This window comes from Lepidochelys kempii, chromosome 11, assembly GCF_965140265.1.
Source record: "Lepidochelys kempii isolate rLepKem1 chromosome 11, rLepKem1.hap2, whole genome shotgun sequence".
NCBI lineage: Eukaryota > Metazoa > Chordata > Testudines > Cheloniidae > Lepidochelys > Lepidochelys kempii.
In genome coordinates, this window is record NC_133266.1 from 65044897 (window position 1) to 65072895 (window position 27999).

The 27999-nt window shown below is 45.1% G+C and overlaps 1 protein-coding gene across 1 annotated transcript in view; it reads left to right on the forward strand.

Moving 5' to 3' along the window:
* Positions 1-19326: 19326 nt before the first annotated feature.
* The window catches only part of CPS1 (carbamoyl-phosphate synthase 1), a 209321-nt gene continuing 200648 nt past the window's right edge, over positions 19327-27999 (forward strand). The window contains exon 1 of the mRNA XM_073304767.1: positions 19327-19394. The gene's annotated coding sequence lies outside the window, so the exon portion shown is untranslated. The remainder of the gene's footprint in view (positions 19395-27999) is intronic.

A 27999-nucleotide genomic window follows, 5' to 3' on the forward strand; every position in this document is an offset into this window, starting at 1 on the left:
CACTAGATATGTCCTCCCAATTTGACAGCAAACCATTGATAACTATTATTTGATTAAGGTCTTTTAACCAGTTGTGCATCCACCTTAGAGGAATTTCATCTAGACTACATTTCCCTAGTTTGCTTATGAGACTATCATGTGGGAATGTGTCAAACCCCTTACTAGAATCAAGATATATCACATCTACTGCTCCTGCCCCCATACACATGATGTATTTGTTGTTTGTGGAAATTTGCTGAATAGTTTGGACAAATAATTTTCAGCCTACGGGTTATTGAACAGAGCATTTTGGCTATTCATTTTTCATGTTGTATTGTTGATCACCTGTGTCACACGGTATTGGTTCAGATTCCCCATTGGGCAACTTTCAGAATTGGCAAACAATTTCACAAACACTCATCAGTTGCTTGAATATTAGTAAATTATGACTAACGTGAAACCCCATGAAGCATAGTGAACCCAACTTAGTGTTTTTCTTTATGAAAATACAGTAGAACCTCAGAGTTATGAACACCAGAGTTATGAACTGACTGGTCAGCTGTACATCTCATTTGGAACTGGAAGTACGCAATCACGAAGTAGCAGAGAGTAGGGTGACCAGATGTTCTGATTTTAAAGGGACAGTCCCGATTTTTGGGTCTTTTTCGTATATAGGCTCCTATTACCCCCCTACCCCGGTCCCGATTTTTCAAATTTGCTGTCTGGTCACCCTAGCAGAGAGAGAGAGAGAGAGAAAGCAAATACAGAACAGTACTGTGTTAAACATAAACTACTAAAAAAGTAAAGGGAAAGTTTTTAAAAAAGTTTTGACAGTGTAAGGAAATTGTTTCTGTGTTTGTTTCATTTAAACTAAGATTGTTAAAAGCAGCATTTTTCTTCTGCAAAGCAAAGTTTCAAAGCTGTGTTAAGTCAATGTTCAGTTGTAAGCTTTTGAAAGAACAACCATGATGTTTTTTTCAGAGTTACAAACATTTCAGAGTTATGGACAACTTCCATTCCCAAGGTGTTCGTAACTCTGAGGTTCTACTGTATTTTCCAGTCATATTTTGGTGGGTTTTTTGTTTGATTCACTCTCTTGAAGATAATAGATGGTGCTGCGTAAAGCGGGCGAAGACTAGTTGAACTAGAATATGTTCAACAGCACATGTCCCAGTACAGATGCTTGGGGGACACTAGTATTTACCACTCTCCATTCTGAAAACTGACCATTTATTGTTACCCTTTGTTTCCTATCTTTTAACCACTCACTGATGAATGAGAGGACCTTCCCTCTTATCCCATAGCTCTTTTCTTTGCTTAAGATCCTTTTTCAAAGTCTTTCTGAAATCCAAGTACCACCATATCCACTGAATCACCCTTGTCCATGTGTTTGTTGACCCCCTCAAAGAATTCTAATAGATTGGTGAGGCATGATTTCCTTTACAAAAGCTACGTTGACTCTTTCCCAACATACTGTGTTCACCTGTGTGTCTAATAATTCTGTTCTTTACTATAGTTTCAACCATTTTGCCTGGTACTGAAGTTAGGCTTACTGGCCTGTAATTGCCAGGATCATCTTTCACATAGAGTGCCACTCCCTCACCAGTGCGACCTACGCTGTCATTCCTATATATTTTATACCCTGGTGTTCCATGTCCCATTGATTGTCATCATTCCACCAAGTTTATGTGATGTCTAGTATATCATCATCCTCATGTAATACCAGGCACTCAAGGTCACCTATCTTAGTATTTAGACTTCTAGCCCAGTGGAGAATCGGCCACTATTTCAAAAAGAGGGCAAAGGGAACATAAGGGGAACTAAAAAGAAGATTTAGTGAAAAGGGAGATGTTTGTTCAGGTCCCAGTTCGCCAAAGCACTGAGGCAAGAGAGTTTAAATCCCATAGAAGTAGATAGGCCTTAAGCATATGACTAAAGCTGAGCTTTTGAAAGCTTCGTAAGGGATTTGGAAGCCCAATTCCCATCTAAATGAATATACTGCCTTGAAAATCTCAGCCAAAGGGTAAAATTTTCAGAAGCACCTCAGTGACTTGGGATAGATTTTCAGAGGCACAAAGGGCGGTTAAGTGCCCCACGCCTAAAAAAGTCAGCGGGAGTTAGGCTTCAAGGATTGTCAAAGACACAGACAGGCATTAGGTGGCTAAGATCCCATTTTTCATGTGCCTAAGTCACTTCAGAGTCTTTGGGTATGGCTACAGTGGATGTGTCATTTCTGGCCGGAGGAGACGTACTGGTGCTAACTCCGATTGAGCTAGCATGCTAAAAAAAGAAGCCGTGTTGGTGTGAGCAATGGGAGGGGCTAGCTGCCCTAGTCCGGTCCTGTCAGAGACACTTGACACGTACTCAGCGTAGCAAACAAAATGTTCCCCAAATCTTTTTTATATTATTTTTATTATTTTATTTTAATGATATTTAACATATGAAATGTAAAGTCTGACAGCCCTGCTGTGGGGTATTGAGATTAAATACGCAGTATGAAGCTTTTCCTGTCATGTGCATTCGCTTCTCTACCTGAGGGCAATAAATGCTGAAGAGTACCTTTAAAAAAAAAAACCTGCCCAATATGCTCTAATTTAGCAGAAGATTTGCTTTATTTCACAAGAGTTTAAAACTGACATTTCTGTAATTAACTGTAAAAGTATCCTACTGTACGGTGTCTTCAAAGGAAACAACAAAAGCTGCTTGTCTGGGTATTAAAGCATAAAATGGCAGAATAGTTTTGAACCACGGTTTTCTCAGTCTGTTTGTTCTCTCTGCTCTGGGATCAGATGAGCTGTGCCCTTTCTGCAGCAGCGGCTTAGAATTAGACAGATGAAGGAAACAGTCAAACATAACACTGGTGTGAGCTCTCAGGATAAGAAGACATCTGTCAGGAGGAACGTGTCGCTGGAACGTTTGTTGGTTTAGGATTGCTTTTCCCCTTTGTACACTTCAGTTTGGAGTATAGCAACTGCCTGGGTTCTCTGTCCTCCTTTGCATCAGTAATGAAGATGGTAATTCTTATTTATTGGCAGAGGACTTCACAAATGATTTTGAGCACCCAACTAGAGCCCACTTATCAGAAAGTGTCCAGTACTCATGCACTGAAAATCAGGCCTCTTTAATGTATATGAAGCTGAACACCAAAAAGTAGAGGGGACACAAATCATGTCACTTTTGAAAATCTCTGCTCTTATGGATGGGATTTTCAAAAGCAGCCACTGTTGGACCAACTTTGCTTCCATTTGAAGTCCATGAAACTACTTACCTGTGAAGTTACTTGTGTGTGTGATGTGGTTATATGATCAGGGCTTAAGACAAGAAGCAATGGAAAGCAAGAAAATGGAGATGATAGAGGCAAAAAAACATGGGGGCAGGCATGACAAGGGAGGGAGTTCAAGACGAAGGGGATAATGTGAAAAAACATGCAGAGGCAGTTGTGGTACTTAGCTCTGGGGGGTGTCATCACTGTCTGTGATCAGACACTGAACTAACAGGAACTAATTAATGAGACCTCGCAGATTCTAAGCCCTGATGGGCAGGGATTATCTGTATTTTATGTCTGTTTAGCACCCAGCACAATGGGGCCCTGATCCCAATTTGGGGCTTTGAATGCTACCATAAATATTTGTTATTGCTAATAGCCCGGCAAGAGAGGTAGGGAAATATTGCAATTCCCACAGTAACACATAGGAAGACTTGCTCATGGCCACATAGGGAGTCAGTGGCAGATCCAGGGTTACAATTTAGGAGGTTCACGTTCATTCGCTTAGACGGCACTGGATCACAATTCAGAGCCTACTTGCTAACTCTCTGTTTCAGGATCCAAGGGGATTGCGGGCACATGGCTTATTTCTTCTTTTTTCACATTCTGTTTGCTGTAGCTTTTTGCCTAGCCAGAGGCCCTGCAACTACCAATCTGATTTTCCTCTCTCTATTATCTTATCTCCTGCCTGGGATGCTTGAGGACCCACATACATTGGGCACCAAGCTTTGTGTTCATACCTAATCGTTACTTCCTTCTAGTGATTTCGTTGGATCTGAAGGAAAGTGTGCACGTCTCCCAGGGCATCTGGCCTGGGGCTGGGTTGGATGGCCAACAAGATCTTGCGGCTTTAATACCTCCACTGCAGTCCAGCCAATAAATAGAGTGTATTTATTACAATTCAGTTTCCATGCAGGCAAATGATCATAGAATATCAGGGTTGGAAGGGACCTCAAGAGGTCATCTAGTCCAACCCCCTGCTCAAAGCAGGACCAATCCCCAATTTTTGCCCCAGATCTCTAAATGACTCCCTCAAGGATTGAACTCACAACCCTGGGTTTAGCAGGCCAATGCACAAACCACTGAGCTATCCCTCTCCCTAATGTTTTACTTGCTGCAGAGTTTCAGAGTCATTTCTCCTTTTAAAAGGCTGACTGCCCACCCCAGATCAGTGGATTGTATGTTCTTCATGGCACCAGCTGTGTTTGCAAAGCACTTAGCACAAGGTGGGCATTGTTACCATCTAAATAGTAGCTAATCATACTTAGCACATGTGTGATTTTCTGGGTTTCACCTGGTTTACCTTAGCGTGCTGCCAAGTGGCTTTTACTACTCTCTCACAACTGAGAGAATTCAGACATTGGGACTGTGCAAATTAAAGGCTCAATTTTGAGCCTGGCCACACAGAGCTTTCTTACTTCCCTCTGTGGGCTACCTGGATCTCCAGAGCTTGCACGAGGGAGCAAGAGCAAGCACTGCCAGGCTGTTACTTCCCCTCCTGTGTGGGGGGCACCGAGAGGATGGCTAGAGGGAGGAACATTTGATCTGCTCCAACAACAGACCACCCACTAGCGCATCAAAGATGAGGTAGAGGGTGATCTGCAGTAGCAAAAAGGACAGAACAGATTACTTCCCCACTGAAGCAGGGAGGAAGCAGATTCTGGTTTTTGGAGTTTGCAGATATTCAGTTCTTGGTTGGTTGTGCAGAGTAGCAGTGAGCCAAAGTTGACCTAGTCATAGCAGTGGGCCTATCTTTTTAACGTTTTATAGAGCAGGGAGAACTGAGTGGAAAGCTGGCCACTTTTCCCCCTTATCATTAGGAATTCCCTTTGTTCCCTAACTGATATCTCCTGGCACAATGCAAGGATATTGCAAGTAAGGCAAATATTATTGCCCCTCTGTTTTACAAGGTAATAACTCAATACTTGAGTGCACAGACATGGCAGTAGAAGGCCAAATAATTTATCAGAATGAATGAATCAGTTAATTGCTGATGAAAGCCAAGAGAAGCTATTATTTTTGCTATTGTAATACAAGCTAGAAATCGAATGCCTTGTTTTTAAACAGGGCCCAGACCAAAATTCTCTGATCCATTCACCTTGGAAACCTGGGTATGTTTGTCTCCAAATCTGTACCTGGCCTTTATGCCTGGCCTCTTGTAAAGGGCTGAGCCAAACCCACTGGAAGAAGACATTTCCAAACTTTCCTGATTGCTTAATAACTTAGATTGGTTAATAATTAAATCACTCAGTGTTTTTAATATGTGTTGATTCTTCTTTCACTTGCGCTGGTTTTACCCAGCTGTAATGCCACTGACTTCAGTGGAGTTACTCCTGTTTTCCACTGAAGTAACTGGGATCAGAATCAGGTCTCTAGCTTTTAATTCCTAATAGGGCACTCGGGGACACTTGTAATTGCAGGAATTGATTTTTGCTGTGATCTTATCACAGAATTTAGGCTCAGATCCTCAAAGGTATTTAGGTGCCTAACTCTCATTGATTTAAACAGAAGTTAGGTGCCTAAATATCTTTGAGCAGTGATACTCAGACCTCAGTGGTTTAGGAGTCAAATTAGCAATCAACGTTAGCGAAAAGAGACACAGTCGTGTGAATTCATTGTTTCATTTACTATTTTATGTATAATATATAAATTCTCACAGCAAAATGACTGACCAAGTATTATTATTTTATCAACTACATTTGGTTAATAACATAGTAAAAGCCTCCTGATTGGCTAATAACTTAGATTGGTTTTAATATGCGCCGCAAAGAGCGGCAGGAGACACACGAAAGAGCCATTTGTGGCTTGTGAGCCTCAGTCTGAGTATCACTGCCTTTGAGGATCTGGGCCTAAACGACTGTTCTTTGATTTGAGGCTTCAGTCTCTCATTTTGTATAAGTGTCTTGTTTTTCTGTCACCCATAACAGTTGACAAACTGTCACCACCTTTTTCTTCCAAGTATCACTAATCTCAGGGAGCATGAAAACATATCATCCAAGCGATTATAGCAGATTGTTGTAAAACTACACTGTTAGGCTGCTGTAAATGGTGAATCAATCCATCACAACTGCATGCTCCTCACCAGTGGAAAAGCATGCTTTATGGAAAGGGGCTCCGGGACTATAATAAAACTAAGCCGAATGCTGGAAATACGATCAACTCCTCAATTAATCTGATTAGAGCAACAGCCTCTGCGTGGAACATTTATTCCTGTTCTGCATGCTGTTGTATATTGCAGTGGAACTATTTACGGGCCCGGCTCCAACTGGATTTATGGACAATGATGAACCAACGGTGGATTCAATTACAGTCTGGGATCACTGCAAAAATTGTGGCAACTGCAATCACTGCAAAACAGCCTTAGCATGAGAGCCATGCAATTAGAGTTTACCCTGCCAGCCGGAAATTCTTGAGCCATGAGGAAACATATTGCGGGAGTTAACGGCATCCTTACCCAGCTTCATATTTTTCCCTCTTAAGACTTTCATAGTTGCCTTTGCTCTATAGCTGCAGGGCTCCTGCACCATTGCGGGCTCCTTCTCCACCACTTCATTAGCTTCAGTGCAATAAGAGAAGCAGAATCACACCATTGCCATCCACAAGCTGCACTGATGGCTCATTTATATCAGGATCCAGTTCTCATTTGCCCATCTCTGGCCAGATTGCCCCCTCCCATAAAAATAAATCCATTGGGCAAAACATCTTGAGGTTCATCTTGCAGGACATTCATGGATTCCTAGGCCAGAAGGGACCACAGTGATCACCTAGCCTAATCTACATAACCCAGATCGTTCCAACAGTAAGGGTTTTCTAAGGGGCATTCCTTCTAGTGATGGACTTGGCAAAGGGGGATAACTCCTGACCCCGTGGAGCAAGTTGCTATGTAGAGAAAGGTCTTCTTCCTCCCTCTCTGATTGGAAACTTGTTTTATAGCTGAGAGATTGTGATTGAGTGAAGGGTTTGTTCCAGGTTGTTTGCCTGTGTTTTTTAAATGTGCTGGGGATGGGTGCTCCTTTATATTGAATGTGCACAGAAGCTCACTCTGAGGGAACATTAGCGGGAGTAAAGATGCGCTTGCACCAGTGTTTGTGAATTAGAAGGGTTGTGAAAGAGGTCAAAGCAAGCTCTATTTTGAGCTGGAAGGAATGTTGGCAGAGTCTTTGTTCTGCCTTTTCCTTAGGTGTATCTAGGACCCAGCTATGTTTTTGTTTTGTTTTTTACCCATGAAGGAAGCTGTTGAAAATGAAGTGTACTATAATGCAGTGGTGCTCTTTGACCATAGGTGTTTGCCACAGACCTGAGCTATACTACCCTCAGGGGAGAGAAAGACAGTACTGGACTTGCATGCCGATTCTCAAGGGCCCATTCTGCTAATCAACTGAGCCATCCTGGGAAGGGCTCTTCCTTGATGTAATTTTCCTGCCCCTCCTTTACCTCTGACAACAATCAACACGTGTTCTGTGTTCGGGACACTGCCACCCTCTGCTCTTCAGTTAATGGGAGAGGATGCTGGATGCAAACATGTTCCTTCCCCCACCAAAACTGTCACACAGGTTTGCTACCACTCTCTCAGCCAATCTGCCTTTGCTATGACAGTGAATCTAATCAAGATTTCCTACATGGACTTGCACAGCATCAGCCCCGGCTGACTGCAATGATGCAAGTTGTATGGTAATATATTTCCCCTTTTTAGTGGAAGGCAATGCTGTGAAATGGGCTAGCACTCCCTAGGCAATTAAACTAGCTACTGTAGGGTCTTTCACAAAATCGCTTGTTTTAAATCAGTTCTAAAGTCAGACTGTGGTCAGGCCTGAATTCCCTTATCTTGGTAACTTAAGAAGGCAAAGGAGCCTCAAACTAATTATAAATCCATATATTTTAGATGGATGCGCTTCTACCAACCTTCCAAATTGTTGTCAGAGAACACAGATGTGGTCCTCTAAGAGAAGGTGCTAAATGGGGATATGTCCTATTGTTTCAGTGGTAAAAAATTTGCCCGTTTTTCCCAAAGTAAAATACTGTCATGTCCTAGTTAGTGGAAGCCTTTAATTAATATACCAAGAAACTTGTTAAGGTCAAACACAACCAGATTTAATAGATAGTGTTGGACTTTGATCATCCACTCAGAGTTAATTAAACTCCCACTGACTCCTACTTTCAGCTGTTGCAAAGGGGCCAGATGCTACACTGCTGTAAATCAGCATACATCCATTGATTTTACACCAGCTGAGAATCTGGGCTCTGTAAGTAATCTTTCTAGAACATCTCCCCTCCAAAAAAAGCTAATGCAAGGTACAGGCTAGATGCAGAAACAAAGGGGTGAAAAACAAACAAATAATTCTTGTTTAAGAGGTTTAAATGAGAAACCTTTGGGATTAGCCGATAACGTCAACCCCCAGATTTGTTTTCACTTTCTACAATTTAAATGAGCTGCAGTTGGAGAGCTAAATAGACAGAGTCATAAACCAGCAACACTACACACAACTACTATCCACCTTAGTGATGAATATAGCCCTACCAAATTCACAGGCATGAAGAATGCATCACGGACCGTGAAATCTGGTCTCCCCCCCATGCAATCTGATCTTGTGTGTGCTTTTACCCTATCCTATACAGATTTCACAGGGGAGACCAGCGTTTCTCTAATTGGGGGTCCTGACCCAAAAGGGAGTTGCAGGGGGGTCCAAGGTTGTTTTAGGGGGGTTGCGATATTGCCACCCTCACTTCTGAGCTGCCTTCAGAGCTGGGCAACTGCAGAGCGGTGGCTGTTGGCCGGGCACCCAGCTCCGAAGGCAGCGCCCCGCCAGGACCAGCGCAGAAGTAAGGGTGGCAAGACCAGACCACGCCACCCTGAGTTCTGCGCTGCTGCTGGCAGAGCTGGGTGGCCGGAGAGTGGTGGCTGCGGACTGAGGGCCCAGCTCTGCAGGCAGCAGCACAGAAGTCAGGGTGGCGATCCCGTACCAGGCCGTCCTGACTTCTGCGCTGCTGCTGACGGTGGCTCTGCCTTCAGAGCAGGGTTCCCGGCCAGCCGCCGCCGCTCTCCAGCTGCCCAGCCCTGAAGGCAGCGCCGCCGCCAGCAGCAGCCCAGAAGTCAGAGTCGAAGTACGGCAAGCTCCGTACAATCACCTTGTGACAACCCCCACAACTTCTTTGTGGGTCAGGACCCCTACAGTTACAACCCCATGAAACTTCAGATTTAAATAGCTGAAATCATGAAATTAACGATTTTTTTAAATCCTATGACCATGAAATTGACCAAAATGGACTGTGAATTTGGTAGGGCCCTAGTGATGAAGCTCAGCTGTAATAGTGTACAGTCCTGAACCTACGCTGCCTTCTGCAGTCATTCGCACGAGAGCGAAGTGAGTCAGAATTTTGCACCGCTAGAGATGATTGCACAAGGTGCAATGGAGAAGCAGGCATTATGATTCCCATCTATTCTGGGGTCTAAACTAGGATCAAAGGTGTTCTGTGACACCATGTCAGGTAACATTTAAAAACCTTTCTATAGACAGAGTAGGTTGTATTTTAATACATGTTAATTCAGAGTTGGGCAAACTTTTTGGCCTGAGGGCCACATCAGAGTTCTGAAACTGTATGTAGGGCTGGGTAGGGAAGGCTGTGCCTCCCCGAACAGCCTGGCCCCCGCCCCCTATCCGCCCCCTCCCACTTCCCGTCCCCTGACTACCCCCTTCAAAACCCCCATCCCATGACTGCTCCCGCTGCTCCTTGTCCCCTGACCGCCCCCTCCCAGGACCCCCCACCCGGTACCCCATCCCCTATCCAACCCCCCCCTGCTCCCTGTCCCCTGACTGGCCTGACCCCTATCCACACCGCCGCCCCTGACAGCCCCCCGGGAATCCCATGCCTATTCAACCCTCCCTGTTCCCCATCCCCTGACCGCCCCCTGCAGAAGCTCTACCCCATCCAACCATCCCCTGCTCCCTGTCTCCTGACTGCCCCCCGGGACTCCCTGTCCCCTATCTAACCCCCCTCTCCCCGCCCCTTTACCATGCCGCTCAGAGCAGCAGGACTGGTAGCTGCGCTGCCCAGAGTGCTGGCGACACAGCGATCTGAGGCTGCGGAGGAGGGGGGACAGCGGGGGAGGGGCTGGGAGCTAGCTTCCCCGGCCGGGAGCTCAAGGGCCGGGCAGGACGGTTCCGCGGGCCGGATGTGGCCCGTGGGCCATACTTTGCCCACCTCTGTGTTAATTGGTTAAGGCAGACCCTAGGCTGCTGTAAGCAATTACCTCAAACAGCCCTCACAGGTTAAATACGACGTGCCCTGTCCACACCAGGACTTTAAAAAGCAAAAAAAAAAAAAAAAAAATACCCCAACACCTTTTATTCTAGTTTAGGTACAATGTATTGCTAGGATATCTTCCACTATCCTTTTCTGTCAGCTCTGGTGCACTGGGCTTTTGATTAGATACACATTGGTGTTAATTGCACTCCTGCCCACCCTCGCAGGCCACATTCCCTTGCGCCTTATGCAGTCCTTCACACCGGTGCCCCGTGGGTGTCAAGCGCTCCCAGAATGATCTCACCAGGGGCAGCGGAATGGAGAATCAGCTTCTGATGTCACTCAGACTTCAGGCTTTGTCCTGTCCCTTCAAGGGACAGGCACTAGGAGCTGCTGGGCTTTTCCAAAGGCAGCTGCAACCCTGGATTGTGCCTTTACCTTATTCTTAATTTTAAACCTTATTAGGGAGAAACTTTTCCACCTTCCCACATGGATCTGTCTGGGTCTTCTAGAAGCTCTTGCTCTTTGCAGTCCACTCTCCAGGGACATCCGGGAATGACTTGTGTCTGAGTGGAGTCTGCTCGGCAATGAAATTCCTTACAAACAACTGGTCAGCCTGCAGTTTCTCTAGTAGTTGCTGTGAAGGAAGCGTGGCTTGCAGATATGTTTGCTTTTTTGTTTAAACCATCTCCGTTATTTTTGCTAGAGAAAGTGGTTACGTTTTACACAGGGCAGAACATGGAGAATTTTGTTGAAAATCTGTTTTCATGCATGCAGGTAACTGTGAACATTCTGCCCTTTTTGTAGGCTTTCTCAGTGTTAAGGGGTGCGGATTGGCTGTGGTGGACTAAGGCAGAACTGAATAGACTGGGAAAGGTGGTCTAAGCCTCCCCCGAGCTGAGGCTTCCAGATCTTGTGATTGCACTCCCATTGATATACATGAGTACTTTTGGAGGTCATGCACTTCTAAAGGGCCTCCATATTTTCACAACTCCAACATCCCAGGAAATATATAAGTAAGGCTCAGTCCCTGATTTAATCTGGGCCATGTCTGATGTTAATCCATCCCTGAAAATTAGGGGCCTGATTTTTCAACTGACCTGACTATGTGTAGTCATGTACTCTGATGCAAAGGGAGTGCAAAACAGTACCAGGGTAACCTGGCAGCCTATGGCACCTGCAGCACTGTAGTGTGAATTGCTACACAGACTTCAGGGCAATGGAGAATCAGGCCCTTGGAGTTCATATTGAGAGTATACCAAGATCTGGAGCTTTACGTGGGGGAAGGCAGCTCATCTTTTTGCTACAACTCTTATCTCCTAAATCATACAGATAAGTAGAGAGATTATATGTGGGACTGCAAAGGCCAGAGAAGGTTTCACACTGGAGCTTCTAAAACTAAGGACTCTAGCAAAATAGACGGTGTCTAGTACCAGTTAATTGATTTAACGTCCTAAACTGAGACTCCGCCTCTCCCTAGGAATGGTCCCCTGTCTCTGTAAAGTGGGCTCCAGGCAGGATTCCATTTGTGGTCATCACAGCTTCTGCACCCTTCTGAATACTCCTTGCTCTGAATAACGGACATTGGCCATCCGCTTTAAATCAGTGCTGTTTCCTTCTGCCCTGCTTTTATTTGCTTGTCCGATAAAATCTCACTACTAAGGTCAGAAGCAGTAACAAGGCATTGTCTCACAACCTTCCTTCCAAGGAGCCCCAGTTATTGTTTTACTCTCATGCATTTGGAACCTTAACCCAGACCATGTAAGAGAGGTTATGTGGCTATTCTCTAGGCTGCGATGGAGAAGGGCAATGGTGGAAACACTGACTAGCTGATAAAATGGTACTGTGTATCTGGAACATTATTATTTGGAGGTTTGGCAGAATTCAGTTTTTTAAAAAAATAATTTCAACATGCATCAATGTTTGTTTTTAAGCATTTCTTTTATTTTTATCGATTTTAAATTTTCAGAGTTGTGGGATATCATAGGGGGTCAGACAATGGTGCCCGTTGGACAGTAATTATTTAATGACTGTAGATATTGAGACTCAAAAAGTTGAAGCTTTACAACCATTAAAACACAAATTGTCAAAATCCTATGTCAAAGTGTACAAAGTAAATAGCCTTAAATCAAACTCTAATAAGTTCTCAAGCCCCATTTTCCCTACTTGGCCTCGGTGTAAATTTTGCTTATTGATGGAAATATTTTTAGTTAGTTTGTGTCTGTACAGTGAAATCAACATTTATCTGTATTTGCCATTAAAAATCTAATCCGTCCAAGCCTAATTATTTATAATACAGCCATGCCTAGGGACTCTAACTGAGATCAGGGAGCCACTGTGCTAAGAGCAGTACAAACACATACTATGAGGCAGTCCCTACCTCGAAGAGCGAACAATGTAAGTAGAGAGAGGAAATATAACTAACTCTCCCCATTTTACAAATAGAGAAGTAAAGCACATGGCGATGAAATGGCTTGCTTGAAGTTACTCAGGAAGCCTGTAGCAAAGTGGGGTATTATATCACCCAGATTGCCTGAGGCTCATTCTAGTGCCATAACCACAAGATCATCCTTTCTCAGTTTCTGGAAATGCTGCTGCTATCTTGGCAACACACTGAATCACCCTTTGTCACCCGGCTAATTTATCTGAGGTTTCTCTAGTACCAGAGGAGTATGTTGTATCTGCCAACTAATTGCTAGACACTAGCCGTGTTTGGTGGTTACATAGAGCTGTATGGCCATGCTCGGTGTATGCATCTGACTTGTTGTTTGTCTGTATAAGACAGTTGCCTTAGCCAAGGCTTAGGTGGGGACCCCTATGTGTTTTAAAGGCACAAGCCCCACCACCTAACCCAAAAAGGAACCATCCTTTAGCTAAGGTAGCCGCAGCAGGGCTGAGCTTGTCTCACCTGGAAATGGCTTCGGCATATCTCACGTTTGCCTCCCCTTTGGCAGTAGCAAGTGGGAGCTAATCCTGTCCTCGCTAGGTATGGTGCCTGTCACCTCATGGACAGACACTTCAGCAGATTTAGCCAGTTAGTGGAGGCGCCTGTCTGGTGACTGGACTCAGTCCATGTGTGTTCTGTATATTACTGCAGCTAAGACTCAAAGACAGACTATGGTCTGTAGTAGGCAATAGCTAGCAGGTAAGCCACCAAGCTTTCCCTCAGTCAGGTCAGCAGGAACAGTGAGAAGCTCATCTCACCTGGAAGTGGCTCTCTGCATATCTTAGAGACCACGGCTTCATGAGACATGTCAATGGCACATTTATGAAAGGCATTGGCTCGACAGACTGAATCTCTGCTTACTGATCAGCAACAGCGGAGGGAATAGCTGTTCAAGCTTCCCCCAGATCATCCCACTCGATGGGCCTGTATCTCCTCTGGAGAGACAACCCCTGGCCCAAAGAAGCCATTCAGGCTCTGTTTCCTTGTTTGAATCTTTGGCCTCTTTGCTGAGGTTACTGACATGGATGCTAACTGTGACAGTAGTTTCTGTGATGTCCATTAGGAAGTGAACTAAGCCCTGCAACACCTTACACCTGGGCTACCATTGGACAATATACCTATTTTTCCTGGCAGTTCTAGGAACATCAATCTACCCAGAGCCAATGGCAGAGCTAGATTTGGGTCCTCTTGGGGTGACTGATTAACTCAATTCCTTATCCCATAATAATCTAATAAAGGAAAATCATGTCACAGACCCATTTGAAACCATTAATAACTATCAATGCCTACCAGGGCTCTGCTCATTAATTCATTGAAGTCAATTCTCCCATCTTGTTATCTCTGAGAGCATAATACCCAAGCAAAGTAGGGACAACAACACTACCGTTCTGTTTTACAACCACTTTCAGTGCTGTCCACTCTTCTGGCTTTCTTGTGCGTCTTGTGATAGTATTTTTCTCAAATCCCCAGCTCCTGGAGTCATATGATTTTGCAAGAATCTCAGCTTTCTTTCATTGTACTTAAAAAAAAAATTAGGTTTCCATACCTATTGGTTGAGGAGAAAATCTTGAAAATGTGAATCTGTGAATCCCAGAAACTAGAAGTCAAATAAAAAAGAACCCCAAAGCGCATTTATTTTTAAGAACGCATGATTTTTAAGCCATTCCCGTGGTAGCCGAACTCTTGGGGTTGGCAATACTGGACTTAGCACTCACTGGGCCAGATGCTCAGCCTGCGTAAATCAGAGTAGCTCCAGTAACTTTGCATCAGCTTGCACCAACCCCCCTGTTCCCCCTCCCCTGACACCCCGCCCCAGAACCTCCACCTCATCCAACCGCCCCCTGCTCCCTGTCCCCTGACTGCCACCTGGAACCCTCTGCCTAAGTAGAGGTGTAAATAATTACACCAGGTGCCAGGCAGTGGAGAATCAGGCCCCTTGTGCACTCCAGTTGTCCAGTTACGGTGTTTGGAGTTCTACATCAGCTTGGCTTGCAGATGTCACTCTAGATCGAGCAGGCTCACTCACCCAGGGTTAAATTTGTAGATTGATTCAACAGAAAATAACGGTGTCTGAAATCAGGCCTGGATTAAAATAAAGGTGTATAGGCATGTGCATAGGGCCACGACTCTGGGAGTCACATGATAAGAATAGAATATTGTGTGGGTGTGGGTGTATGTGACAGAGAGATTTTGATGAAAGCTGAGTACCCTGCTGAATCAGAGCCTAAATCAGGATTAACTCCTCTGAAGTCAAAGGATTTACACTGGTGAAAATGAAAGTGGAGTCAGGCCTAGTTAGTGCTGCTCCTCCAATTCTTGTGTTCCCTGGTAACGTGTTTCTTCTCACTAATAATGCCAGTCACCATTGTACTTCTCAACTCTCCTATACTCTCAGAGATAACTGTGATGGCAAAGACCCCAGTTCTCCATTGGGATCTTGTGGTGCTGACTGCTTCAGAGCCTCAATGAAGGGAATGCAACTGCATGAAGCAGAGGTCTATCTATATCAGTGGATCCTGATACAGAATTGGGGCCTTACACAACATCAATGGGAAGACAATAGTAGACTTCAATAACATCAAATTAGTAACACAGGAAAGAACATTTACTCTAGTTATCTAGTTTGCGGTGGGCAAACTTTTTGGCCTGAGGGCCACATTGGGGTTCCAAAACTGTTTGGAGGGCCGGGTAGGGAAGGCTGTGCCTCCCCAAACCCTAACCCTATCCGCCCCCTCCCACTTCCCACCCCCTAACTGCCCCCCTCTGAACCCCTCACCTGTCCAACCCACCCCTGCTCCTTGTCCCCTGACCGCCCCCTGCCGGGATCCCACCCCCTATCCAACTCCCCTTGCTCTCTGTCCCCTGACTGCCCCAACCCCTATCCACACCCCCGCCCCCTGACAGGCCCCCCGGGACTCCAACCCCCCCGTTCCTCTGACACCCCGCTCCAGAACCTCCACCTCATCCAACTGCCCCCTGCTCCCTGTCCCCTGACTGCCACTTGGGACCCCCAGCCCCTTATCCAACCTTAACATGCTGCTCAGAGCAGCATGTCTGGCAGCCGGAGCCAGCCACACCAGCCAGAGCGCTGGGAGCACAGCGAGCTGAGGCTGCGGGGGACAGAAGGGGATGGGCCAGGAGCTAGCCACCCCGGCTGGGAGCTCAAGGGCCAGGCAGGACGGTCTCACGGGCTGGACTGGGAGCTCAAGGGCCAGGCAGGACGGTCCCACGGGCTGGATGTGGTCTGCGGACCTTTGTTTGCCCACCTCTGATCTAGGCCCTTTCAACTAGACAGCTTTGAGTGCTCTCTTATCTATTTCTTCAGTTGGTGCTATTGGTTTTAGTTCTCTGCCCTTAATGTTTTAAGGGTTTTAATCAGTTTAAAGAAAGCAGAACTCAGTGTTTCTGAAATCAGTGTTGAAGGAGCAGTAGAAGGAATTTTAAAAAATAAAGGATGGTAACCAGAGGCTAAACTGTGCCATCAGAATTCCTCATTAAATGTAGTAATTGGCATATTATGTTCCCAGAATAACAAAGTAATTACATTCTTCACTATTCCCCCTCTTAGGGTATGTTTTCCCAACAGAACTTCCATTCCCATCTTGTGTGTGCAAAGGCAGGGTATGAGGGAGAGCAAGATTAAGATGGGAACAGTCTTTCTCTAGGAAGTACAGACATTTTCAAAGGAGTATTGTCAAGGTTGCCTGTTTTCATCCTTTGTTAGAACAATTGGAAGAATTCAGGGATTTGGGATGGAGGATGTTCACGGCAGCACAGGAGAAATCTTGCATGCATGTTAGCAATTGTTCTTGCCACTTTAAGAGAGCAGGCACCAATCCTGTTTCAAGATTTAAAGAGAACCCAACTCTTCTTATTTTTGCACAATTTAATACTGGGTCTTTGCCTTTGTAGATCTAATCTGTTAAATTAGTTTCTTTTAATTTTCTTTTCAATGTGACAGCTGCTAGAGGGCAGAGTTAGAGCAAATTTGATTAGTGTTATCAAAATAGAAGAGAGTGATATATAGTGGTTAAAAGAAACTAGGATTTAAAACTCATAGGTTATATTGCTAGCTCTATCATGCCATCTATCCCTCTGCAAACCAGGGTGTGATGCTTAATTAAATATTTGTAAATGGTCTGGACATTCCCGGGTGGAACAGACTAGAGAAATGAAAATTCTAAGCCATGTAATAGACACTATTTCTCCCCAGCAAAATTTTTATTTCCATGTGTCACCAATCTGTGTTGCCATGTTTCCTGCTTAGGACTGACCCAAACAATGTATAAATTGGTTTGTGGCGATCCATTGTTTCAGTTAGTGGGATACATTCAACCTCACTGGGGGGAGGTAAAACTCTCATTGAAGTCAATGGCACCGGACCCGCTTACACCACAGCTGATTTTCCCCAGAGGTTATTAGTGATAGCAGCACTTCCTACAGAATTCACACATGCACAAACATTATTTCCAGTGCCACAGGGTATTTTATGCAGCAAAAAAGCCAAATGCACTTGGCAAGTTCTTTAATTTTAATTGTGAAATTTGCAAACCAAAATAGCAAACGTCCTGGTGAAAAGAAAAGGAGTGCATGTGGCACCTTAGAGATTAACAAATTTATTAGAGCATAATAAATGATCACTTCATCAGATGCTGTAGCTCACGAAAGCTTATGCTCTAATAAATTTGTTAGCCCTGGTCTACACTAGGAGTTGAGGTCGAATTTAGCAGCGTTAAATTGATTTAACCCTGCACCCGTCCACACGACGAAGCCGTTTCTTTTGACTTAAAGGGCTCTTAAAATTGATTTCCTTACTCCACCCCCGACAAGGGGATTAGCGCTCAAATCAGCCTTGCCGGGTTGAATTTCGGGTACTGTGGACACAATTAGACAGTATTGGCCTCTGGGAGCTATCCCAGAATGCTCCATTGTGACCGCTCTGGACAGCACTCTCAACTCAGATGCACTGGCCAGGTAGACAGGAAAAGGCCTGTGAACTTTTGAATTTCATTTCCTGTTTGGCCAGCGTGGCGAGCTGCAGGTGCGTGCAGAGCTCATCAGCAGAGGTGACCATGATGGAGTCCCAGAATCACAAAAGAGCTCCAGCATGAACCAAACGGGAGGTACGGGATCAGATCGCTGTATGGGGAGAGGAATCCATGCTATCAGAACTACGTTTCAGTTTTCAAAATGCCAAAACATTTGTCAAAATCTCCCAGGGCATGAAGGACAGAGGCCATAACAGGGACCCGAAGCAGTGCCGTGTGAAACTTAAGTTGCTGAGGCAAGCCTACCAGAAAACCAGAGAGGCAAATGGCCGCTCCGGGTCAGAGCCCCAAACATGCCGCTTCTATGATGAGCTGCATGCCATTTTAGGGGGTTCAGCCACCACTACCCCAGCCGTGTTGTTTGACTCCTTCAATGGAGATGGAGGCAACACGGAAGCAGGTTTTGGGGACAAGGAAGATGATGATGATGATGTTGTAGATAGCTCAGAGCAAGCAAGTGGAGAAACCAGTTTTCCCGACAGCCAGGAACTGTTTCTCACCGTGGACCTGGAGCCAGTACCCCCCAAACCCACCCAAGGCTGCCTCCCGGACATGCCAGGTGGAGAAGGGACCTCTGGTGTGTGTACCTTTTAAAATAGTATACATGGTTTAAAAGCAAGCATGTTTAATGATTAATTTGCCCTAGCATTTGCGGCTCTCCTGGATGTACTTCCAAAGCCTTTGCAAAAGGTTTCTGGGGATGTCAGCCTTATTCCATCCACCATGGTAGGACACTTTACCACACCAGGCCAGTAGCTCGTACTCGGGAATCACTGTAGAACAAAGCATTGCAGTATATGTTTGCTGGCATTCAAACAACATCCGTTCTTTATCTCTCTGTGTTATCCTCAGGAGAGTGATATCATTCATGGTCACCTGGTTGAAATAGGGTGCTTTTCTTAAGGGGACATTCAGAGGTGCCCGTTCCTGCTGGGCTGTTTGCCTGTGGCTGAACAGAAATGTTCCCCGCTGTTAGCCACGGGGAGGGGGGAGGGGCTAGCCACGTGGTGAGGGGATGCAAAATGCAACCTTGGAACGAAAGGACATGTGCTATGTATGTAATGTTAACAGCAAGGTTTACTGTGAAAGAGTGTACCCATTGTTCTATAAAATGTGTCTTTTTAAATACCACTTTCCCTTTTTTTTCTCCACCAGCTGCATGTGTTTCAAGGATCACAGGATCTTCTCCTTCCCAGAGGCTAGCGAAGATTAGAAGGCGAAAAAAATGCACTCGTGATGAAATGTTCTCTGAGCTCATGCTGTCCTCCCACACTGACAGAGCACAGACGAATGCATGGAGGCAGACAATGTCAGAGTGCAGGAGAGCACAAAATGACCAGGAGGAGAGATGGCAGGCTGAGGAGAATAAGTGGCGGGCTGAAGAGAGGGCTGAAGCTGAAAGGTGAGATGAGAGGTATGTATGATGAGAGGAGTATGATAAGAGGAGGCAGGATTCAATGCTGAGGCTGCTGGAGGATCAAACTAATATGCTCCAGCATATGATTGAGCTGCAGGAAAGGCAGCTGGAGCACAGACCGCCGCTACAGCCCCTGTGTAACCAACCACTCTCCTCCCCAATTTCCATAGCTTCCTCACCCAAACACCCAAGAACGCGGTGTGGGGGGCCTCTGGCCACCCAGCCACTCCACCCCAGAGGATTGCCCAAGCAACAGAAGGCTGGCATTCAATAAGTTTTAAAGTTTTAAACTTTTAAAGTGCTGTGTGGCCTTGTCCTTCCCTCCTCCACCACCCCTCCTGGCACTTCTCTCCTCCACCACCCCTTCCGGGCTACCTTGGCAGTTATCCCCCTATTTGTGTGATGAATGAATAAAGAATGCATGAATGTGAAGCAACAATGGCTTTATTGCCTCTGCAAGCAGTGATTGAAGGGAGGAGGGGAGGGTGGTTAGCTTACAGGGAAGTAGAGTGAACTGGGGGGAGGGGAGGCATTTCATCAAGGAGAAACAAACAGAACTTTCACACCATAGCCTGGCCAGTCATGAAACTGGTTTTCAAAGCTTCTCTGATGCGCACCACGCCCTCCTGTGCTCTTCTAACCGCCCTGGTGCCTGGCTGCGTGTAACCAGCGGCCAGGCTATTTGCCTCAACCTCCCACCCCACCATAAACGTCTCCCCCTTACTCTCACAGATATTGTGGAGCACACAGCAAGCAGTAATAACAATGGGAATATTGGTTTCGCTGAAGTCTAACTGAGTCAGTAAACTGCGCCAGCGCACTTTTAAATGTCCAAATGCACATTCTACCACCATTCTGCACTTGCTCAGCCTGTAGTTGAACAGCTCCTGACTACTGTCCAGGCTGCCTATGTATGGCTTCATGAGCCATGGTGTTAAGGGGTAGGCTGGGTCCCCAAGGATAACTATAGGCATTTCAACATCCCCAGTGGTTATTTTCTGGTCTGGGAATAAAGTCCCTTCCTGCAGCTTTTGAAACAGGCCAGAGTTCCTGAAGATGCAAGCATCATGTACCTTTCCCGGCCATCCCACGTTGATGTTGGTGAAGTGTCCCTTGTGATCCACCAGTGCTTGCAGCACTATTGAAAAGTACCCCTTGCGGTTTATGTCCTCGCCAGCTTGGTGCTCCGGTGCCAAGATAGGAATATGGCTTCCATCTATTGCCCCACCACAGTTAGGGAATCCCATTGCAGCAAAGCCATCCACTGTGACCTGCACATTTTCCAGGGTCACTACCCTTGATATCAGCAGATCTTTGATTGCATTGGCTACTTGTATCACAGCAGCTCCCACAGTAGATTTGCCCACTCCAAATTGATTCCCAACTGACCGGTAGCTGTCTGGCATTGCAAGCTTCCACAGGGCTATTGCCACTTGCTTCTCAACTGTGAGGGCTGCTCTCATCTTGGTATTCATGCGCTTCAGGGCAGGGGAAAGCAAGTCACAAGTCACAAAGTTCCATGAAAGTGCCCTTATGCATGCAAAAGTTTCGCAGACACTGGGAATCGTCCCAGACCTGCAACACTATGCAGTCCTACCAGTCTGCTTGTTTGCCGGGCCCAGAATTTTCGTTCCGCCACATGAACCTGTCCCAATAGCACCATGATGCCTGCATTGCCAGGGCCTGTGCTTTGAGAGAAGTCTGTGTCCATATCCTCATCACTCTCATCACCACGCCGACGTCGCCTACTCGCCCAGTTTCGCTTTGCCAGGTTCTGGTGCTGCATATACTGCTGGATAATGCATGTGGTGTTTAATGTGCTCCTAATTGCCAAAGTGATCTGAGCGGGCTTCAGGCTTGCCGTGGTATGGCTTTTGCACAGAAAAAAGGTGCAGAACGATTGTCTGCCGTTGCTCTGACGGAGGGAGGGGCGACTGACGACACTGCTTACAGGGTTGGCTTACAGGGAATTAAAATCAACAAAGGGGGTGGCTTTACATCAAGGAGAAACAAAAACAGCTGTCACACAGCATGGCCCCCTCAAGGATTGAACTCAAAATCCTGGGTTTAGCAGGCCAATGCTCTACCCTCTAAGCTATCCCTCCCTCTGGTATTTTAGGCAGGACTGAATCTCCATTAAAGTTTTCAAGGTGGTCCTGACAGACCTCACCAAAACGATTGTCGGCCGTTGATTTCACCGAGGGAAGGAGGGAGGGAGGGAAAGGGGAGCAAATGAATACAAAACAAATCTGGTCTATTTCTTGTTTTGATCCACTCCATCTATCTTTTACATCTTTGGCTGGCAGCAGATGGTGCAGTAGGACTGCAAGCCATCCACATATCCTGCCTGCTCACCATAAGATGGTACAATAGGACTGCCTGCAGGACTAGAGAGAATGACCTGGTTGAGTAACTCCTAATTTAGTCCCTGCGCCCATGTCTGCCCAGGCGCTCCTGACCGACCTTACCGAGGTGGCCAGGAGCACCTCGGACACGATGAGGATGGTTTTCAGGGCTATGGCACCGTCTGCTGCCACAAGGCAATGGGTTGCTGCTGCTGTGTAGCAATGCAGTACCACGTCTGCCAGCACCCAGGAGACATACGGTGATAGTGAACTGAGCGTGCTCCATGCTTGCTGCGGTATGGTGTCTGCACAGGTAACTCAGGAAAAAAGGCGCAAAACGATTGTCTGCCGTGGCTTTCACAGAGGGAGGGATGACATGTACCCAGAACCACCTGCGACAATGTTTTTTGCCCCATCAGGCATTGGGATCTCAACCCAGAATTCCAATGGGCAGCAGAGACTGCGGGAACTGTGGGATAGCTACCCACAGTGCAACACTCTGGAAGTCGACGCTAGCCTCGGTACTGTGGAAGCACTCCGCCGAGTTAATGCACTTAATGCACTCAGAGCATATTGTGTGGGGACACACACAATCGACTATATAAAAACGACTTCTAAAAAACCGACTCCTATAAATTCAACCTAATTTCATAGTGTAGATATACCCCCCGTCTCTAAGGTGCCACAAGTACTCCTTTTCTTTTTGCGGATACAGACTAACACAGCTGCTACTCAGAAACCTGTCATTGTCCTTGTGCTTCATCATAGCAATAAAACAATTGAACTCTATTGCCATCTACTGGAGAGAAAACTTCCCTCTTCTGTAATCACCCCTGCCAATATTTTAACATGCCTTCCATGAAAATATGCCTTTTTGCCTGTGAGATACCCCCACATACAAGGGGTGTATGTGTTTGCAGAGCAAAACAAACAATTATCCGTTCTCCTCTGCATTTTAAGAATAATATACAGGCTTGAGGCCTTAGCACCCATGCCTTGTAAAAAGCCTCATAACTGCATGCCCAGTGTGTGCCGACTCGTGAAATCAAACCAAGGTTAAAATGTCTTTCGAAGTTTGGCTCTTTGGCAGAATATTGACCTGCATCAATTTCCAGTCTCACCTTATATGCTAAGACTGTGGTAAGAAAGAGAGAGCTTGTATCTTTAAAAAAATAACACTTCTAGATTTTTAAGCTACTGCTGTAGACAAATATGCAGCACAATAGAAATATGGACACAAAAAACAAAGGCAAATAATATACATGCAGCTATTTTTAATAAGGCTTCTCCAAGAGGGTGGGCTGCACAATTCTAGCAGCTCAACAGGACACTTTCAGCACTGGGGATGAAACCATGATCCCCCTGACGTCGATGACAAAACTCCCATTGACTTTAGTTTGGGCTTTAACCCCTCATGTATATTATGGCTAAAGCTGGTATCCTTGTCTAGTTCTAAGATTTCATGCATTTCCCAGTATAAAACCTTGTTTTCAGTTTCCTTTCTCAAACTTTAACTATTTGGGCTGAAATTTTCCATGCCGGGTGATTGCCTCAGGTTCACCTTTGTTTGGAAAGGTTTCAGAGGAGCAGCCATGTTAGTCTGTATCTGCAAAAAGAAAAGGAGGACTTGTGGCACCTTACAGAGTAAAAAAATTATTTGAGCATAAGCTTTCGTGAGCTACAGCCCACTTCATCAGATGCATGCAGTGGAAAACACAGTGGGGAGATTTATATACATAGAGAACATGAAACAATGGGTGTTACCATACACACCTTAACGAGAGTGATCAGGTAAGGTGAGCTATTACCAGCAGGAGAGCGGGGAGAGGGGGAACCTTTTACAGTGATAATCAAGGTGGGCCATTTCCAGCAGTTGACAAGAACGTGTGAGGAACAGCATGTGTGTGTGTGTGTGTGTGTGTCGGGGGGGGGGGGGGAATAAACCTGGGGAAATAGTTTTACTTTGTGTAATGACTCATCCACTCCCAGTCTTTATTCAAGCCTAAGTTAATTGTATCTAGTTTGCAAATTAATTCCAATTCAGCAGTCTCTCATTGGAGTCTGATTTTAAAGTTTTTTTGTTGAAGAATTGCCACTTTTAGGTCTGTAATCGAGTGACCCAAGAGATTGAAGTGTTCTCCGACTGGTTTTTGAATGTTATAATTCTTGACATCTGATTTGTGTCCATTTATTCTTTTACGTAGAGATTGTCCAGTTTGACCAATGTACATGGCAGAGGGGCATTGCTGGCACATGATGGCGTATATCACATTGGTAGATGTGCAGGTGAATGAGCCTCTGATAGTGTGGCTGATGTGATTAGGCCCTATGATGGTGTCCCTTGAATAGATATGTGGACACAGTTGGCAACGGGCTTTGTTGCGAGGGGTTAGTGGTTCTGTTGTGTGGTATGTGGTTGCTGGTGAGTATTTGCTTCAGGTTGGGGGGCTGTCTGTAAGCAAGGACTGGCCTGTCTCCCAAGATCTGTGAGAGCGATGGGTCGTCCTTCAGGATAGGTTGTAGATCCTTGATGATGCGTTGGAGAGGTTTTAGTTGGGGGCTGAAGGTGATGGCTAGTGGCGTTCTGTTATTTTCTTTGTTGGGCCTGTCATGGTAGTAGGTAACTTCTGGGTACTCTTCTGGCTCTGTCAATCTGTTTCTTCACTTAAGCAGGTAGGTATTGTTGTTGTAAGAACGCTTGATAGAGATCTTGTAGGTGTTTGTCTCTTTCTGAGGGGTTGGAGCAAATGCGGTTGTACCGTAGAGCTTGGCTGTAGACAATGGATCGTGTGGTGTGGTCTGGATGAAAGCTGTAGGCATGTAGGTAGGAATAGCGGTCAGTAGGTTTCCGGTATATGGTGGTGTTTATGTGACCATCGCTTATTAACACCGTAGTGCCATGTACCTTTGTCAAACTGGACAGTCTCTAAAGTGATCACTCTCATTACAGGGTGTATGGCAACACCCATTGTTTCATGTTCTCTATGTATATAAATCTCCCCACTGTATTTTCCACTGCATGCATCTGATGAAGTGAGCTGTAGCTCACGAAAGCTTATGCTCAAATAAATTTGTTAGTTTCTAAGGTGCCACAAGTACTCCTTTTCTTTGTTTGGAAAGCTTCAGCTAAAATAGTTTGGCATGTCAGAGAATTAATTGGGGGGTGGGGTGGGGGATGTTGTTTTGTTCATGCTAAATACAAACCTCTTGCAACCTGTTGTTGTGAAGGTCTAGCACCCCCATGCATTGGAGTGGGGATTTAATTTGGCAGGGTAGTTGCTGTGGTGTCAGGGATATTCCGTTTGTTGTTCCTGTGAAAAACCACTCACATTTGGCCAAGCTATAGCCTTTGAAAAATCTCATTTTCTACATGATAAATAGAGACTTGTTAGGTCGGCCACCATTAGCCCTTCTGGACCCCAGTCTATGTGACTCCCCCCAGCAGCCCTATGTGCCTCTCCCTCCCTGTGCGCCCACCCCCCTATCCCATGCCTCCTCACCTGACCCCATGAGCAGGGAGCTATGAGGAAGGCAGCCTTTGCTCCCTCCCTCTCTGCAGCTGCCCTCTCTTCTGGCACCACATCTGGTGGGCAAAAGATATAATTGCAGCTTCCCTTCACCTCCCTGTCAGAATCAATTATTGTGCGGGGGACGTTAATTCTGTGCCTGCACAGTGGCACAGAATTCCCACAGGAGTAGAACATATACAGAGCTAAATAATACTCAGTGCTCTGTGAAATCAGGACTTGAGCATCTCAGCTGGGCACCCAAAACTAGTGGACACACTTTTGACCTTACTCTCTCTGTCTCAGTTACCCATCTGCGCAACAGGGAGAATACCACCCACTCATCTCATGGGGGTGTTCTGAAGTTAAATACATTAATGTTTGTGAAGCCCTAAGATACTGTAGTGATTGTGCACCATAGAAATGCCCATCAGGAGATTAATAATTCTGTCTTCAGAGCAGGGTTTGAATAGTAAGCAGTCAATAAGACCTGATGTCATAACTTGAACAATGAGAAAACAAAATATCAAATCGCTGCTTATTCCGGGAGCACCGTCCATCCTGTGCACTGAATGAGGCAGGGGTCCTATGGGAAAAATAGTTTGTGACCATGTAATTGAAGACTGTGTCATAATGCATACACAAAGGGGGCTGAATTAAGGATGGATAGGCATTTCCTAATGTTTGAGTGTTTGACTCTGCAATCTTTATGTCCTTTAAACATAGCTTTTGTGCATGTAATAAGTAATTCATATTGGCAAATATATCAATACGATTGTACAAAATTTAGCACAAAGTCTGCTGTGGACCACATTAGTCTTAAGTGTTTTCAAAGAGAGTCAAGCTCCATCACCTAAAATCTATTACACGATTGTGAAGCTGGTTTATAAACTAGTTTATCAAAGGAGCTGTCCCTTTGACTGCATAAAGATATGATGCCTCACAAACATTTCTCTAACACTTATTCATGTGGTGCTAGAACATTAACGGCTGGCTTATTGTCAGTGCAGATGGTTATTTATGTGCCTCTGAAAAGTTAATATAATGCAGAAACTAGTTGGCCATGAGCAGCAATAGCAGGTCTGTCCCTCCCCGAGACACCCCCTCTGTCTTTATTTCACCTCTTTCATAATTGTGCTTGCTGCTTGCTAACAGCAGCACAGACTGTCAGCTCTTAAGAGCTAGTTAGAGTTGGCTCTTGATGGGGGACTGGACAACGGAGGATGGTTCATGGCTAACAATATTACATGCATTTTTCATGTTACCAGCATTGGTCAAACATAGAAGTTGAACCCAAGTTAAGTTAGGATGGAGGCAAAGTGAAAACCAGTTGTGTTTTCTGAATGGGACATTCCACTTGATTGGTTTGTAAACTCACTTGTTGAAGTTTGTGTATCTGACAGCACGCTCCTCGAGTAGCTTGTAGAGAAAACAGAAAAAAAATCTTTTAAACACCCCCCATTGCCCAGCACACATAGACATCCTTTTTTTCTGGTCTCCTGCTAACCTCTAGAAGAGCCTTGACAGGCATGGGACCACCACCACTGAACTCGCTCAGACCTGCTTCACACTTTTCCCCCAGGCCCTGCAAGAGGGCATTAGCAATGCCATGGTACTGCATGAGACAGGAAGTGCAACTGACAAGCACCCAAACTAACTAATATTGTCTGTTTTCTCCTTTCTTTCAGTGACGGGGTATCTTAAGCATTACTTTAAACTAGGGCTGTCAATTAATCGCAGTTAACTCACACAATTAACTCAAAAAAATTAATTGTGATTAAAAAAATTAATCGTGATTAATCACAATTTGAATTGCACTGTTAAACAATAGAATACCAATTGAAATTTATTAAATATTTTGGATATTTTTCTACATTTTCATGTATATTGTATTCTGTGTTGTAACTGAAATAAAAATGTATATGATTTTTGATTACAAATATTTGCACTGAAAAAATGATAAACAAAGGAAAAAGTATTTTTCAATTCACCTCATACAAGTACTGATGTGCAATCTCTTTTTCGTGAAAGTGCAATTTACTAATGTAGATTTTTTTTGTTACGTAACTGCACTCAAAAACAAAACAATGTAAAACTTCAGAGCCTACAAGTCCATTCAGTCCTTCTTCTTCAGCCAATCACCAAGACAAACAACTCTGTTTACATTTACAGGAAATAATGCTGCCCTCTTCTTATTTACAATGTCACAGAAAGTGAGAACAGGCATTTGCATGGCACTTTTGTAGCCGGCATTGCAAGGTATTTACATGCCAGATATACTAAACATTTATATGCTCCTTCATGCTTCGGCCACCATTCCAGAGGACATGCTTCCATGGTGATGACTCTCATTTAAAAAAATTAAATGTGTTAATTAAATTTGTGACTAAACTCCTTGGGGGAGACTTGTATGCCCCCTGCTCTGTTTTACCCACACTCTGCAATATATATTTCATGTTATAGCAGTCTCGGATGATGACCCAACACATGTTGTTCATTTTAAGAACACTCTCACTGCAGATTTCACAAAACCCAAAGAAGGTACCTATGTGAGATTTCTAAAGATAGCTACAGCACTCAACCCAAGGTTTAAGAATCTGAAGTGCCTTCCAAAATCTGAGCGGGACGAGGTGTAGAGCATGGTTTCAGACGTCTTAAAAGAGCAACACTCCAATGCGGAAACTACAGAACCCAAACCACCAAAAAAGAAAATCAACCTTGTGCTGGTGGCATCTGACTCAGATAATGAAA